Source organism: Panthera onca, chromosome A1 (assembly GCF_046562875.1).
Source record: "Panthera onca isolate mPanOnc1 chromosome A1, mPanOnc1 haplotype 2, whole genome shotgun sequence".
NCBI classification, from domain to species: Eukaryota; Metazoa; Chordata; class Mammalia; order Carnivora; family Felidae; genus Panthera; species Panthera onca.
Window position 1 is genome coordinate 78,211,800 of NC_138339.1, and position 16,339 is coordinate 78,228,138.

Sequence of the window (16,339 nt, forward strand, 5' to 3'; positions counted from 1 at the left end):
AATAGAAAAGTGAACACATGTAAGTTACCCTGCAGGTACTGTTGAACATGTGAGGAATGAAACAGTAGAAGACTGAAATTTCCTTCCAAATGACATTTTGGAAAGCAAGACCCTTGTGATTTCTTAATTAAAGGAAATTATTTATCTTTTTAAAAAGTACGTTGTTTTGGTGTTGTTGCTGTTTCATTATTGGCTGGTGGAGTTGGAGCCTAGCAGTACCCATAAATCTGGAATAAATCTGTTGAGTCTGGTACAGAATGGCAGTTAGGCAAAGCACAGTGATGTTCCTGGAGGGTTTGCCAGTTGGAAGTCGTTCTCACAGATGGAATCATCACAGTGCTGGGAGTAGTAATTGAATATTGAATCCCCTGGACTTGCTCGGTATTTACCCCTTTTATTCCTATGCAGTAGGTCTTTCGGTTTTTTACTTTTCTTTCTAAGAAACTTCCTCTTCTGCTGATTTTTTTTTTATTTTTCAATTTTTATTTTTATTTTTTGCATTTCTGCTCTGTTGATTAATATTTCCAAAAACTCTTTTTAGGGTTAACATGTTTCACCCCTTCGCTCTTTGTAAATCCTGACAAAGCAAAACCTTTGAATATTCAGTTTTGTTTTCTAATATGGTAAGTATATTCTGCAGCTTTCAAACACACCATGTTTTTAGAAAGTAAACAATCAATAAGAGATAAAAAATGTGGTTCATATAGTAGAAAACCCAAACGTTGCGAGTTTAACTTCCTCCCCTGGTTCAGGAGTTAAATTCTTCAGTTGAAAAGCCAAGTGATTGAAATGCAATATAATATTCTAGTTCTAATTCAAGAACCATGGTTGAAGAGCGATGGAGAAAATGAAGAAAGGGAAAACTTACATTTTTTTCTTACTTCCCAAAGGTATTTTATAAGCCTAACAGCTACAGATAATCTAAAGTTTAATATTTCTGACTAAAGACTTAAAAATGTAATTACTTGTTTTGCTCTGTTCTTCCTAAGAATTGTTTTGGCAATCCACATTTTCTTCAATACTACAAGTTTTGCATTAACCTTTAGGGCAACAGACTGGAATTGTTACAGGTTTTGCAATTAGCTGTGGTTGTAAAGTCAGACATTCAGAAGCAGAACTCAGTGTCAGAGTGAGCATCTGATGAAAGTACCAATGTACGTGGAGAATAAATCTGTTGCTGTAGCAACCAGTCCTCATTCTCTACCAAAGGGGAAAAACAAAAAGAAAACAAGTAAAATCCCTCAAGTTTCAATTTAAAAAGATAGCTATTCCATATGGAATTATGAATAGAATCTTTAAATTCAACATTTTAACCAATAATAAATGACAGCAACTGTTATACTTTTAATTCAATCCATCAGAAAATAACTTGTAAGCCTCGGAAAGTATACATTTTGGGCCAAAAGAAATTTGCTTCCTTTTGACAATGGGCTTATTTTGTTTTAATTTAAAAATGTACTGAAAATTCTTATGGAAGCATTTTTCTGTGAGAATATCTGTGGCTTTCCTGGAGGTTCAGAAACAATCTTCACTGATGTAGCAGGCTGATAGATTTTCTTCTACACTGAAAGACTTTTCATGAGCACCTTCTTGAGAACTAGACAGAGATGGACATTTGTTGAGTTATAGACAAGTTTCCTGGCTTCTAGTAACCCAGTAAAAATAAGGAAGAGAACATCATACAAACACAATATATTTAAAAGCCATATATATCTATATCTATATCTATATCTATATCTATCTATCTATCTATCTATCTATCTATCTATCTATCTATCTATCTATATGACACAAATACAGAGACAGTAAAATAAGCTTTATGTCAAAGTATGTTTTAGTGGAGAGGACCTAAAAAGCACTTAATCGAAATGAAGTGACAAGGGAACTGCTATGTGAAATCTTTTTCCAAACAAAATGGTTTACAGGTAGCAGATGTCTGTTTTCTGGTTAAACTAGGAAATGTCCAGAATGATAAGAAATTTGGGTACGTCTGATAAAATAGTAACAGCATGGTGGAAGGAGAAAATAGGTGTTTCCAAGCATATTATCTGGTTTTGCAAAGGACTTGAAGGTGAGAATAGAAAAATTACTGGGTAGATATTTGAACAAGGATATTTGTTGAGAGGCTGGAGTAGATAGGAGAGATCACAGCAGCCTGTCAGTTGAAAGCTTCCCAGTGAACAAATGTGAGACCTTATTTTCTTTATAATGTGAGTGCCTTATTTTCTTTACACAATTAGCCACCTTTTCTAATTTTCCAAGTATCTGTTATTTCTAATTTTCCAAGAATCTGTTATTGCTGTATATGCATATAGTGCTGTTAATCTGAAATTGTTTTGAGAATTCACAATTCATAAAAAATAACTTTTAAATGGCTGTGGCAGAATTTAACAGAGGGAAAAAGTCATAATGTAAACATTCCCAGTTTGTAGTAGCTATTATCACTGTTTCAATACCTTTTAGCCAGATATACCTAACAGAATAACATTTAATTTTTTGTATCATAATGCATTTTTTCTTAGTGCAGCTTGGTTACTTATGAAAATGAGGAGATACTATTTACTCACATGGAAAGAAATATAAGTGGAAATTTCAAATGTTTGTATCTACTTGGATTTCTTTAATGCACATACATGTTCTCTATTGGGGTGATCATAGCACCTTTTGGCACTAGTCTATGTTAAAACGTATCTATTTTCTTTTATGATTGGAATTTAGTTAAATTGGGATGCATGTACTACTCCAGATTTTGTTTTCTAGATTCTATGTAATCTTTTTGTTCATCAAATCTGTTGGAGTGAACATCAAGGAAGACACTCATGACTGAACAAAATGAGGGAATATTTAAATCCAGGTATGAGTTCAGGTGCTGATTGTGTAAGGCTACCTACCCCAGCCCTAAGAGTTCATATGCACGTGTGTATACACACACACACACACACACACACACACACACACACACACACGTGATCACTGGGTAGAAGATCACAGAATAAAACCATTACATTTAAAGTGAAGAACCACTACAAACTGGTTCTGCTAATCTTTCCTAATAATTCCTAAACCTCTTTTTGTGATGACGTGGTTGAGACAATTTGAGGCATTTGAAATGAGGATTCAATGTGGAAATAGGTGTAGTTATATGATCTTTCTGAAAATATCCTTAGTTGAGTCATGAAATCAGTAAACTCTCCTGAGTTCCTGTGAAAGTATTGGTCTGTGGTTTCTCTGTTTTGGCGTAGTTTGTCTAAAAAAGCTATAACGACTAAGCAGGATCTTATTCGATCATGGAATAAAAATTCACATCTATATACATTTTATATATTAAATTGGTAGTAACTGGTTGATTGCATTTGAAGTGTTCTGTCCTAGGGCTAACATCTGAAAAATTCTGTTCTATATATTTTCTTTATTTTTTAAGTTGTTTTAAGTGAGAGGGTAATATGGTTGCTGTTACCCTATCAAGTCCAGCAGCAGAAGCTCCATTACAAAGTTCATAGAGCTATACATTGCAAAGTCCCAGATTTATGTCTTTAAACTTGATCACATACACATACACCTGTGTCACAATTGCTTTAGTATGCTCCAGTGGAATTCTCAGGCTACTGGTAGTGTGAGGTTTTTTTAGGTTCTACCTACCAACATAAAAGCAAATAAAAAAAAAATGAGGATTAATAAGCATGGCATAGGGGCTCTTCTAAGGTCCTGCAAGGGTGAAAAATATCACACATTTTAAGATTGGTCAGCATGGTTCACAGACCAACTTTTTAAACTCCTCTGAGTTTTATAAATCCCCTGAGACTTAAAAAAATAAGGCTGTAAACTTTACCCACCCAAAGCCAAGCATTCTTATATTATTAAGTCACATTCATTTTCTTTTCTGGATTGCACTAAAAATAAAGGCATTGTAAAATAAGAAAAAAAATGGGAGGCGGCTGGGTGGCTCCGTCGGTTGGGCTTCCTTCTTCAGCTTAGGTCATGGTCTCAACGGTCTGTGGGTTCGAGCCCCGCGTTGGGCTCTGTGCTGACAGCTTGGAGCCTGGAGCCTGCTTCAGATTCTGTGTCTCCCTCTCTCTCTCTGACCCTCCTGGATTGCACTCTGTCTTTCTCTCAAAAATAAATAAATATTAAAGAATTTCAAAAAAAGAAATAAGAAATGGTTAATAAGCATTTTAATTAAAGAATTGAAAGTAAAATATTCTTAAATTATTGTGGTCGAGATTCTTTTAAAACACATGAAAGATGTTATTTTTGATTACAGGATTACAAAACCAAATGAAAATTTATTTCTACTATGACAACAGATGTGCAGGTTCAGACACTGGTACAAAATTTATGTTTTTATTTTCCAAATGAATGCCAGTGAATTTAACTGTACTCACATAAGTGACTTTAAGAGCTGTTAATACAGATATTTGGCAACTATGTCCCTAACATAAGAAACCTGCAACCTATAATTTATCAAAAAACTATTCAATATACATTTATTGAATGTCTACTCTGTTAAAAGTCTCAAAAAGATAGAAAAGTAATGTGAATCATGGATATTTCTATTAAAGAAGTTACAATCTATTTAAAAATGATGAATATGTATACAATATAGTAAATAAGTAGTAATACGAGAAACAAGGGAGAAATACACTTCTCAGAGACTATCATATTTGTTGTGTTAAGAAAGATGTGTTGATAAAGATGGGTGTGTTAAAGATGGGATAGAAAGAAAAAGTGAAGTGTAAAGTAAGATGGTGAGATAGTGACAGGAGAAGGCCTTCAACAGTTGTAGGAAAGAGGCAAAGCTTATTCTGGGAGTAAGGGGTTGCACAATTTGCCTAAAAATAAGGCACAAAAAAGTGGAGAAACATAGTACTTTAGTTGAGTCAGGGCCATCATGCATAGGGCCATCTTGATCCCTAGGTGACTGTGCCCTTGTGATGAAATTAATTCATACCCGTGTCTCCTTACAAGAGTTCACTGTTAGGTACTAGATACAAAATAACAATAATTATCAAAATACCAGCTTTATCACCAATTAACAAGGCCAGGGATATAAGCTAGTCATATAGTTCAAATTGTCTCCTTAATACTCTGTGAATGTATCTAAAAATGGGAGCCTTATGAGCTAACTAATGGAGGGCTGGATGTAAGGAAAGTTACCCAAATACCTACTTAGAAGACACCCTATCATGTGGATGCATTGTCAAGAAAGGGGGGTGACATATGAGCATGGCTTTTGACAAATATAAACATGACTTTTAACACATGTGACTGTGACTTTTAACACTTGACCTTAGTCACACTTAGTAAACAGCCTACATTTTGCGAAGCTTCAAGAATACACACACCTTCATTAACCTTCTTTTATTTTAATTAGGTAGCTTTATAGAGACATAAATTAAAGTCTCTGAAGTTTAAGCTTGATTAGCATCAAAGGAAATCCCCCTCTGTCACACACACAAAATTAGTCTGGGTGGTCTTTGAGGTGTAATGCTCTAGAAATAATTTACATACTCTGTTTTGACATGAGGTAATTCTCTGCATTTGATTTAATATTTTTCTCTTTAAAAATCACCTTTTTTTCTCAAAAGCATCTATAGGGAGAATTTCTTTTTATATGTATTTGATATTTTTCCTTCCTTTATCTTTCTTAATATAATTTCTGAACCCTTGAGCTATAATCTTTATAAGGTAAAACCTGACCATAAATATCAACAAATAAACTCTTGCTTGACTGCAATTACTCATTTTATGAAAATTTCACTGTTTTGTTTCAAGTTTTCATTTAAATCCTGGTTAGTTAACATATAATTTAATATTTGTTTCAGGAGTAGAATTTAGTGATTCATCACACACATATAACACCCAATGTTCATCACAGCAAGTGCCCTCCTTAATACCCATCACCAATCTACCCCCCATCCACCACCCTCCATCAACCCACAGTTTGTACTCTATAGTTAAGAGTCTCTTATGGTTTGCATCCTTCTCTTTTCCCACTTACCCTATGTTCATCTGTTTTGTTTCTTAAATTCCACATATGACTGAAATCATATGGTATTTCTCTGACTTGTTTCACTTAGCTGAATACACTCTAACTCCATCCATGTTGTTGGAAATGTCAAGATTTCATTCTTTTTGATGGCTGAGTAATATCCCACTACACACACACACACACACACACACACACACACACACACATGCATAAACCAGATCTTCCTTACCATTCATCAGTCAATGGGCATTTGGGCTCTTTCCATAATTTGGCTATTGTTGATAATGCTGCTATAAACATTGGGGTGCATGTGTCTCTTCAATTCAGTGTTTTTGTATCCTTTGGGTAAATAGCTACTAGTGCAATGGCTGGGTCATAGGGCAGTTCTATTATTAACTTTCTGAGGAACTTCCATACTGTCTTCCAGAGTGACTGTGCCAGTTTATATTCCCACCAACAATATAAGAGAGTTCCACTTTCTCTGCATCCTCACCAACATCTCTTATTTCCTTATTTCCTGTCTTGTTAATTTCAGCCATTCTGAAAGTTGTGAGGTGACATCTCATTGTAGTTTCAATTTGTATTTCCCTGATGATGAGTGATGTTGAGCATCTTTCCATGTGTCTGTAAGCCATCTGGATGTCTTCTTTGGAAAAATGTCTATTCATATCTCCTGCCCATTTCTTAACTGGATTATTTGTTTTTGGGTGTTGAGTTTGATAAGTAAGCTCTTTATAGATTTTGAATACTTACCCTTTATCAGATATGTCTTTTGTGACTATCTTCTCCCATTCTGTAGGTTGACTTTTAGTTTTGTTGATTATTTCCTTTGCTATGTAGAAGGTTTTTTTATCTTGATAAAGTCCAATAGTTCATTATTTCTTTTATTTCTCTTGCTTCTGGAGACATGTCTAGTAGGAAGTTACTATGGCCAGTATCAAAGAGGTTGCTGCCTGTGTTCTCCTATAGGATTTTGATGGTTTCCTGTCTCACATTTAGGTATTTCATCCAATTCGTATTTATTTTTGTGTAGGGTGTAGGAGAGTGGTGCAGTTTCATTCTTCTCCAGGTCGCTGTCCAGTTTATCCAATGCCATTTGTTGAAGAAACTGTCTTTTTTTCACTGGCTCTTCTTTCCTACTTCATCAAAGATTAGTTGACCATATAGTTATAGGTCCACTTATGGGTTTTCTATTCTGACCCATTGTTCTGTGTGTCTGGTTTTGTTCCAGTACCAGACTTGATGACTACAGCTTTGTAATATAGCTTGAAGTGCAAAATTGTGATGCCCCAAGTTTGCTTTTCTTTCTCAAGATTGCTTTGGCTATTTAGGATATTTTTTGGTTCCCTACAGATTTTAGTACTGTTTTAGCTCTGTGAAAAATTCTGGTGGTATTTTGATAGGGATTGTATTAAATGTGTAAATTCCTTTGGGTAGTGTAGATTTTATAACAATATTTGTCCTTCCAATCCATGAGCATGGAATGTTTTTCCATTTCTTTGTGCCATTTTCAATTTCTTTCACAAATATTCTATAGTTTTCAGAGTACAGATACTTTACCTCTGTGGTTAGGTTTATTCCTAGTATCTTAGGGTTTTTGGTGCAATCGGAAATCCGGTTGATTCCTAGATTTCTCTTTCTGCAGCTTCATTATTGGTGAATAGAAATGCAACAGATTTCTCTATGTTGATTTTGTATCCTGTGACTTTGTTGAATTTATGTATTAGTTCTAGAAATTTCTTGGTGGAGTCTTTTGAGTTTTCAACAGAGGTTCATGGCATCTGTGAATGGTGAATGCTTGACTTCTTCCTTGACAATTTAGATGTCTTTTACTTCTCTTTATTGTCTAACTGCTGAAACTGGGACTTCCAGTACTATATTAAATAACAATGGTGAGAGTGAACATCACTGTTTTTTTCCTGACCATAAAGGAAAAGCTCCCATTTCTCCATTGAGGATGATATTACCTGTGGGTCTTTCATATATGGCCTTTATGATATTGAGGTATGTTCCCTCTACCCCTACTTTGTTGAGGGTTTTATCAAGAAAGGATGCTGTATTTTGTCAAACGCTTTGTCTGTATCTATTGAGAGGATATAAGCTTCTTATCCTTTCTTTTATTAATGTGTTTTTATTAATATCACCATTGATTGATTTGTGAATATTGAACTGCCTTCACAGACCTGGAATAAATCATGGTGAATAATTATTTTATGGTGAGTAATTATTTTAATGAACTGTTGGATTTGATTTGCTAGTATCTTGTTGAGAATTTGTTCATCCATCTTCATCAAGGATATTGTCCTGTAATTCTTAGCGAGGTCTAAACAGATATAGTCAAAACATTTCACCCTAAAGAAGCAGAATACACATTGTTTTTGAGTGTACATGAAACATTCTCCAGAAAGGATCACATACTGTGTCAAAAATCGGGCCTCAACCAGTACAAAAAGATTGAGATTATACCATGCATGTTTTCAGACAACAATGCTATAAAACTTGAAGTCAACCATAAGAAATATTTGGAAAGAGCACAAATACATGGCAGTTAAAGAACATTCCACCAAAGAATAAATGGGTTAACCAGGCAACTGAAGAAGAAATTTTAAAACTACGTGGAAGCAAATTAAAATGTATTCACAATAATCCAAAACCTTTGGGATGTAGCAAAGCGATCATAAGAGGAAAGTATGTAGCAATACAGGCCTATATCAAGAAGCAAGAAAAGTCTCAAATGCAATCTAACCTTACACCTAAAGGAGCTAGAAAAGGAACAGCAGATAAATCCTAAATCTAGCAGAAGAAGGAAATAATAAAGATTACAGCAGAAATAAATGATATAGAAACAAACAAATAAAATGAACAGATCAATGAAACTAGGAGTTGGTTCTTTGAAAGAATTAATAAAGTTGATAAATCCCTAGATAGACTTAGCTAAAAGAAGAAAGAACCCAAGTTAATAAAATCATGAAGGGAAGAGGAGAGATTACAACCAACACCATAGAAATATAATGATAACATAATTTAATGAAAAATTATATGCCAATAAATTTGGGCAATCTGGAAAAAGTGGATAAATTCCTAGAAGCATATAAACTACCAAAGCTAAAACAGGAAGAAATAAAAAATTTGAACAGATGCATAACCAGCAAAGAAATTGAATCGGTATAATCAAAAATTTCCTAACAAACAAAAGTCCAGGGCCAGATGGCTTCCCAGGGGAATTCTAAATTCAAACGTTTATAGAAGAGTTAATACTCCTCTCAAATTGTTTCAAAAAATAGAATTGGAAGGAAAACTTCCAAACTCATTCTACAAGGCCAGCATTACCTTGATTCCAAAACCAGATGAGACCCTGCTAAAAAGGAAAATTTCACTTTTATCTATATTTCTTTGTTGTAATCCCAAATTTATATATGAAAAGGAACTTTATAGGCTATGTAGTTCAAAAAAAGATGTTGAATGTTGTGTATGATAGCTTTTCTAGTTGTTTCTTTAGCCAGTACTTGTTTACCTCTTCTGAAGGAACTACTCATTTCCGTCTGAGGTAACCCATCACACATTACCACATTTTATTGTAACACAGTGAGTCTACAGACATTCTCAATCTTTGACAAGACTACCTTCTACTTTAACATGATTTGAATGGTTGTTCTGTGGTCAATGTATAATCAGTTTGCTTATTTAGGGCTGGCTAGATAATTTTCATATGAATCCACTTATCATAAATTTTTACTTTGCATGCTATGCTATAATATTATATGTAATTCCTTTCTGTCTTCTGCAAGTCCTCACTCACCAAATCCTTTCTAATTAATTTCCATCCACCATTTTTCCTTCTCCATTTTTAATCATGTGTGGGAATATTTTGTATAGAATAGCAATATTGATTGATGCAAATAATATACGTTTTATTCACCATGGTCTATACACATTGTTATGAGCCTATATCCTTCTAAGTGTATAATTTATAAACAAGACCCTGTAAGGGAAGTGATCTTATTGTCAACATTTTCTAGTTAAGAAAGCAGATGTATAGGGGTGCCTGGGTAGCTCAGTCGGTTAAGCATCCCACTTCAGCTCAGGTCATGATCTCACGGTTCCAGAGTTCAATCCCCGCATCAGGCTCTGTGCTGACAACTTGGAGCCTGGAGCCTGCTTTGGATTCTGTGTTCTTCTCCCTGTTCCTCCCTGGCTCACACTCTGTCTCTCAAAAATAAATAAAGATTAATTTTTTTTATATTAAAATAAAAGAAAGCAGAGGTATAATTGAGGTTCATGAGATTTCCATATTCCATAGCATCAGCTAATAAGTAGCAGAAACATGATTTGAAATCATGCATGTTGGGGGACGCCTTTTTTTCCTAAATATAATTTTTCAGATTCTTTTTTAAATTTACATGCAAATTAGTTAGCATATAGTGCAACAGTGATTTCAGGAGTAGATTCCTTAGTGCCCCTTACCCATTTAGCCCATATCCCCTCCCACAACCCTTCCCATAACCCTCAGTTTCTTCTCCATATGTATGAGTCTCTTCTGTTTTGTCCCCCTCCGTGTTTTTATATTATTTTTTCCCTTCCTTTACGCTCATCTGTTTTGTCTCTTAAAGTCCTCATATGAGTGAAGTCATATGATTTTTGTCTTCTCTGACTAATTTCATTTAGCATAATACTGTCCAATTCCATCCACGTAGTTGCAAATGGCAAGATTTCATTCTTTTTGATTGCCGAGTAATACTCCATTGTATATATATTTTATATAATTTTCTTTATGAATTCATCCATCGATGGACATTTGGGCTCTTTCCATACCTTGGCTATTGTTGATAGTGCTGCTATAAACATGGGGGTACATGTGTCCCTTCAAAACAGCACACCTGTATCCCATGGATAAATGCCTGGTAGTGCAATTGCTGGGTCATAGGGTAGTTCTGTTTATAGTTTTTTGAGGAACATCAATACTGTTTTCCAGTGTGGCTGTACCAGCTTGCATTCCCACCAACAATGCAAAAGAGATCCTCTTTCTCCACATCCTCGCCAACATCTGTTGTTGCCTGAGTTGTTAATGTGAACCATTCTGACAGATGTGAGGTGGGATCTCATTTTGGTTTTGATTTGTATTTCCCTGATGATGAGTGATGTTGAGCATTTTTTCGTGTGTTGGTTGGCCATCTGGATGTCTTCTTCAGAGAAGTGTGTATTAATGTCTTCTGCCCATTTCTTCACTGGATTATTTGTTTTTTGGGTGTTGACTTTGATAAGTTCTTTATAGATTTTTGATACTACCCCTTTATCTGATATGTCATTTGCAAATATCATCTCCCATTCCTTCGGTTGCCTTTTAGTTTTTCTGATTGTTTCCTTCGTTGTGCAGAAGCATTTTATTTTGATGAGGTCCCAGTAGTTGATTTTTGCTTTTGTGTCCCTTGCTTCTGGAGACGTGTTGAGTAAGAAGTTGCTGTGGCCAAGATCAAAGAGGTTTTTGCCTGCTTTCTCCTTGAGGATTTGGATGGCTTCCTGTCTTACATTGAGGTCTTTCATCCACTTTGAGTTTATGTTTGTGTATGGTGTAAGAAAGTGATCCAGGTTCATTCTTCCAGTTTTCGCAGCACCACTTGCTGAAAACTCTGTCTTTATTCCATTGGATATTCTTTCCTGCTTTGTCAAAGATTAGTTGGCCATACATTTGTGGGTCCATTTCTGGGTTCTCTATTCTGTTCCTTTGATCTGAATGTCTGTTCTTGTGCCAGTACCATACTGTCTTGATGATTACAGCTTTGTAGTATAGCTTGAAGTCCAGGATTGTGATGCCTCCTGCTTTGGTTTTCTTTTTCAAGATTGCTTGGGCTATTCGGGTTTTTTTTCTGGTTCCATTAAAATTTTAAGATTCTTTGTTCTAGGTCTGTGAAGAATGCTGGTGTTATTTTAATAGGGATTGCATTGAATATGTAGATTGCTTTGGGTTGTATGAACATTTTAATAATACTTGTTCTTCCTATCCAGGAGCATGGAATCTTTTGCCATTTTTTTGTATCTTCTTCAATTTCTTTAATAAGCTTTCTATAGTTTTCAGTGTATAGATTTTTAACCTCTTTGGCTAAATTTATTCCTAGGTATTTCATGGTTTTTGGTTCAACTGTAAATGGGATCAATTCCTTGATTTCTCTTTCTGTCACTTCATTGTTGGTGTATAGGAATGCAACTGATTTCTGTGCATTGATCTTATATCCTGCAACTTTGCTGAATTCATGAATCAATTCTAGCAGTTTTTTGGTGGAATCTTTTGGGTTTTCCATATAGAGTATGATGTCATCTTCGAAGAGTGGATGTTTGACCTCCTCCTGGCCAATTTGGATGCCTTTTATTTCTTTGTGTTGCCTAATTGCTGAGGCTAAGACTTCCAATACTATGTTGAATAACAGGGGCAAGAGTGAACATCCCTGTCTTGTTCCTGACCTTAGGGGGAAAGCTCTCAGTTTTTCCCCATTGAGGATGATATTAGCATTGGGTTGTTCATATATGGCTTTTATGATCTTGAGGTATGCTCCTTCTATCCCTACTTTCTTGAGGGTTTTTATCAAGAAAGGATGCTGTATCTTGTCAAATGCTTTCTCTGCATCTGTTGATAGTATCATATGGTTCTTGTCCTTTCTTTTATTGATGTGATTAATCACGTTAATTGTTTTGCAGATATTGAACCAGCCCTGTATCTCAGGTATAAATCCCACTTGGTCATGGTGAATAATTTTTTTAATATATTGTTGGATCTGGTTGGCTAGTATTTTGTTGAGGATTTTGCATCTATGTTCATCAGGGAAATTCGTCTATAGTTCTTTTTAGTGTGGTCTCTGGTTTTGGAATCAAGGTGATGCTGGCTTCATAGAAAGGGTTTGGAAGTTTTCCTTGCATTTCTATTTCTTTGGAACAGCTTGAAGAGAATAGGTGTTAACTCTTCCTTAAGGAATGTTTAAGGTGTTAACATTCCTTAAATGTTTGGTAGAATTCCCCTGTAAAGCCATCTGGCCCTGGATTCTTGTTATTTGGCAGATTTTTGATTACTAATTTGATTTACTTACTGGTTATGGGTCTGTTCAAATTTTATATTTCTTCTTGTTTCAGTTTTGGTAGTGTATATGTATCTAGGAATTTGTCCATTTCTTCCAGATTACCCATTTTATTGGCATATGATTGCTCCTAATATTCTCTTATTATTGTTTTTACCTGTTGTGTTGGTTGTGATCTCTCCTCTTTCATTCTTGATTTTGTTTATTTGGGTCCTTTCCTTTTTCTTTTTGATCAAACTGGCTAGTGGTTTATCAATTTTGTTAATTCTTTCAAAGAACAAGTTTCTGGTTTCATTGATCTGTTCTACTGTGTTTTTGGTTTCAATAGCATTAATTTCTGCTCTAATCTTTATTATTTCCTGTCTTCTGCTGTTTTGGGGTTTTATTTGCTGTTCTTTTCCAGCTCCTTAAGGCGTAAGATTAGGATGTATATCTGAGATCTTTCTTCCTTCTTTAGGAAGGCCTGGATTGTTATATACTTTCCTCTTATGACCGCCTTTACTGCATCCCACAGGTTTTGGGCTGTGGTGTTATCATTTTCATTGACTTCCATATACTTTTTAATTTCCTCTTTAACTGTTTGGTTAGCCCATTCATTCTTTAGTAGGATGTTCTTCAGTCTCCAAGTATTTGTTACCTTTCCAAATTTTTTCTTGTGGTTGATTTTAAATTTCATAGTGTTGTGGTCTGAAAATATGCACGGTGTGATCTTGATCTTTTTGTACTTACTTAGGGTGATTTGTGTCCCGTTATATGGTCTATTCTGGAGAACGTTCCATGTACACTGGAGAAGAATGCATATTCTGCTGCTTTAGGATGAAATGTTCTGAATATATCTGTTAAGTGCATCTTGTCCAGTGTGTCACTGAAAGCCATTTTTTCCTTGTTGATTTTTTGATTAGATGATCTTTCCATTGCTGTTGGGGTGGGGGGGAAGTGTTGAAGTCTCCTACTATTATGTATTACTATTGATGAGTTTCTTTATGATTGTGATTAATCAATTTATATATTTGGGTGCTTTCACATTTGGCACATAAATGTTTACAATTGTTAGGTCTTCTTGGTGGATAGACCCCTTAATTATGCTATAATGCCCATCTTCGTCTCGCTAGAGTCTTTATTTTAAAGTCTAGATTGTCTGATATAAGGTTACTCCAGGTTTTTTGTTGTTGACCATTAGCATGATAGATGGTTCTCCATCCCCTTATTTTCAATCTGAAGGTGTCTTTAGGTCTAAAGTGGATCTCTTGTAAACAGCATATAGATGGGTCTTGTTTTCTTATCCATTCTGTTATCCTACGTCTTTTGATTGGAGCATTGAGTCCATTGACGTTTAGAGTGAGTACTGAAAGATATGAATTTATTGCCATTATGATGCTTGTAGAGTTGGAGTTTCTGGTGGTGTTCTCTGGTGCTTTCTAATCTTTATTGTTTTGAATATATATATATATATATATATATATATATATATATATATATTTCATCTTTTCTCCCCTCATAGAGTCCCCCTTAAAATTTCTTTCAGGGCTGGGTTATTGGTACAAATTCCTTTAATATTTGTTTGTCTGAGAAACTTTTTATCTCTCCTATTTTGAATGACAGCCTTGCTGGATAAAGAATTTTTTGTTGCATATTTTTCTGATTCAGTACACTGAATATATCCTGCCACTCCTTTCTGGCCTGCCAAGTTTCTGTGGCTAGGTCTGCTGCAAACCTGAACTGTCTTCCCTTGTATGTTAGGAACCTTTTTTTCCCTTGCTGCTTTCATGATTCTCTCCTTGCCTGAGTGTTTTGTGAACTTGACTATGATATGCCTTGTTGATGATCGGTTTTTGTTGAATCTGTTGGGGGTCCTCTGTGCTTCCTGGATTTTGATGTCTGTGTCTTTCCTCAGGTTAGGAAAGTTTTCTGCTATGATTTGCTCACATAACCCTTCTACCCCAATTTCTCTCTCTTCCTCTTCTGGGACCCTATGATTCTGGTGTTGTTCCTTTTTAATGAGTCACTGATATCTCTAATTCTTAAATTGTGCTCCTTTGACTTAATCTCCCTCTTTTTTTTCCTACTTCATTATTCTCTATAAGTTTGTCCTCTATATCGCTGATCTCTGTTCTGCCTCATCCATCCTTCCCACCGCTGCATCCATTCATGATTACAGCTCAGTTATAGCATTTTTAATTTCATTCAGGCTATTTGTTACTTCTTTTATCTCTGCAGAAAGGGATTCTTATCTATTTTTGACTCCAGCTAGTATTCTTATTATCATGATTCTAAAATCTGGTTCAGACATCTTGCTTGTATCTGTGTTGGTTAAATCCCTGGCTGTCGTTTCTTCATGTTCTTTCTTTTGGGGTGAATTCCTTCGTTTGTCATTTTAAAGGGAGAAAAGGAATTAATGAGGTAGAAAAATTGAATTTAAAAAATATTAAAATTAAAAAAATATTAAAATTAAAAATTAAAAACACACACACACAAAAATTGAATAGATGATGCTAGATCCTGGGTGTGTTTTGGTCTGAGTTTTGAAGCGTTTTGACAGATTAGAGAAAAGGGGGTTAGAAAAGAAAAGAAAAAAAAATGAAATTGTTTGAGAATTTGAAAAAATGAATACACTGAAGTAGACTAAAATGAGATGATGGGGGTAAAATAGAATTTCAAAAAAATATACACAAAAGTAAAGAATATAGTAGAAAAAAATTAAAGAAAAATATTTTTAATAAAAATTAAAAATAAATATGATTTTTTTCTTTTTCTGTAGTCAAGAAAAAAGAAAGGAAACAAAAAAGAGAAAAAAGTTTTAAAAAAGAAGGGGAAAAAAAGGAAATTGTTTGAAAATTTGAAAAAGTGAATACACTGTAGTAGACTAAAATAAAATAATGGAAGTAAAATAGAATTTGAAAAATTTACATAAAAGCAAAAAATGTAAAAAAATAAGTAAAAATATTTTAATAGAAGTTGAAAGTAAAAATGAAGTTTTTCTCTTTCTGCATTCAAGAAAAGAAACAAAAAAGAGAAAAAAAGAAAAAAAATAATAAAAAGGAAATTGTTTGAAAGTTTGAAAAGGTGAATACACTGAAATAGATTAAAATAAAATGATGGAAGTAATATAGAATTTGAAAAAATTTACACGAAGATAAAAACTATAGTAATAAAAATTAAAGAAAAATATTTTTAATAAAAATTGAAAATAAAAAAGAATTTTTTCTCTTTCTGTACTCAAGAAAAAGAAAAGTGTAAAAGAGAAAAAGGAAAAGAAAGAAAGAAAGAAAACTGAATAGATAAACCT

At 34.3% G+C, this 16,339-nt stretch overlaps 1 long non-coding RNA gene across 1 annotated transcript in view; it reads left to right on the forward strand.

Moving 5' to 3' along the window:
- Positions 1–302: 302 nt before the first annotated feature.
- LOC132680151 (uncharacterized) overlaps positions 303–16,339 on the forward strand; it is a 68,828-nt gene continuing 52,791 nt past the window's right edge. Inside the window, exon 1 of the long non-coding RNA XR_009610545.1 lies at positions 303–381. This is a non-coding gene — a long non-coding RNA (uncharacterized LOC132680151). The remainder of the gene's footprint in view (positions 382–16,339) is intronic.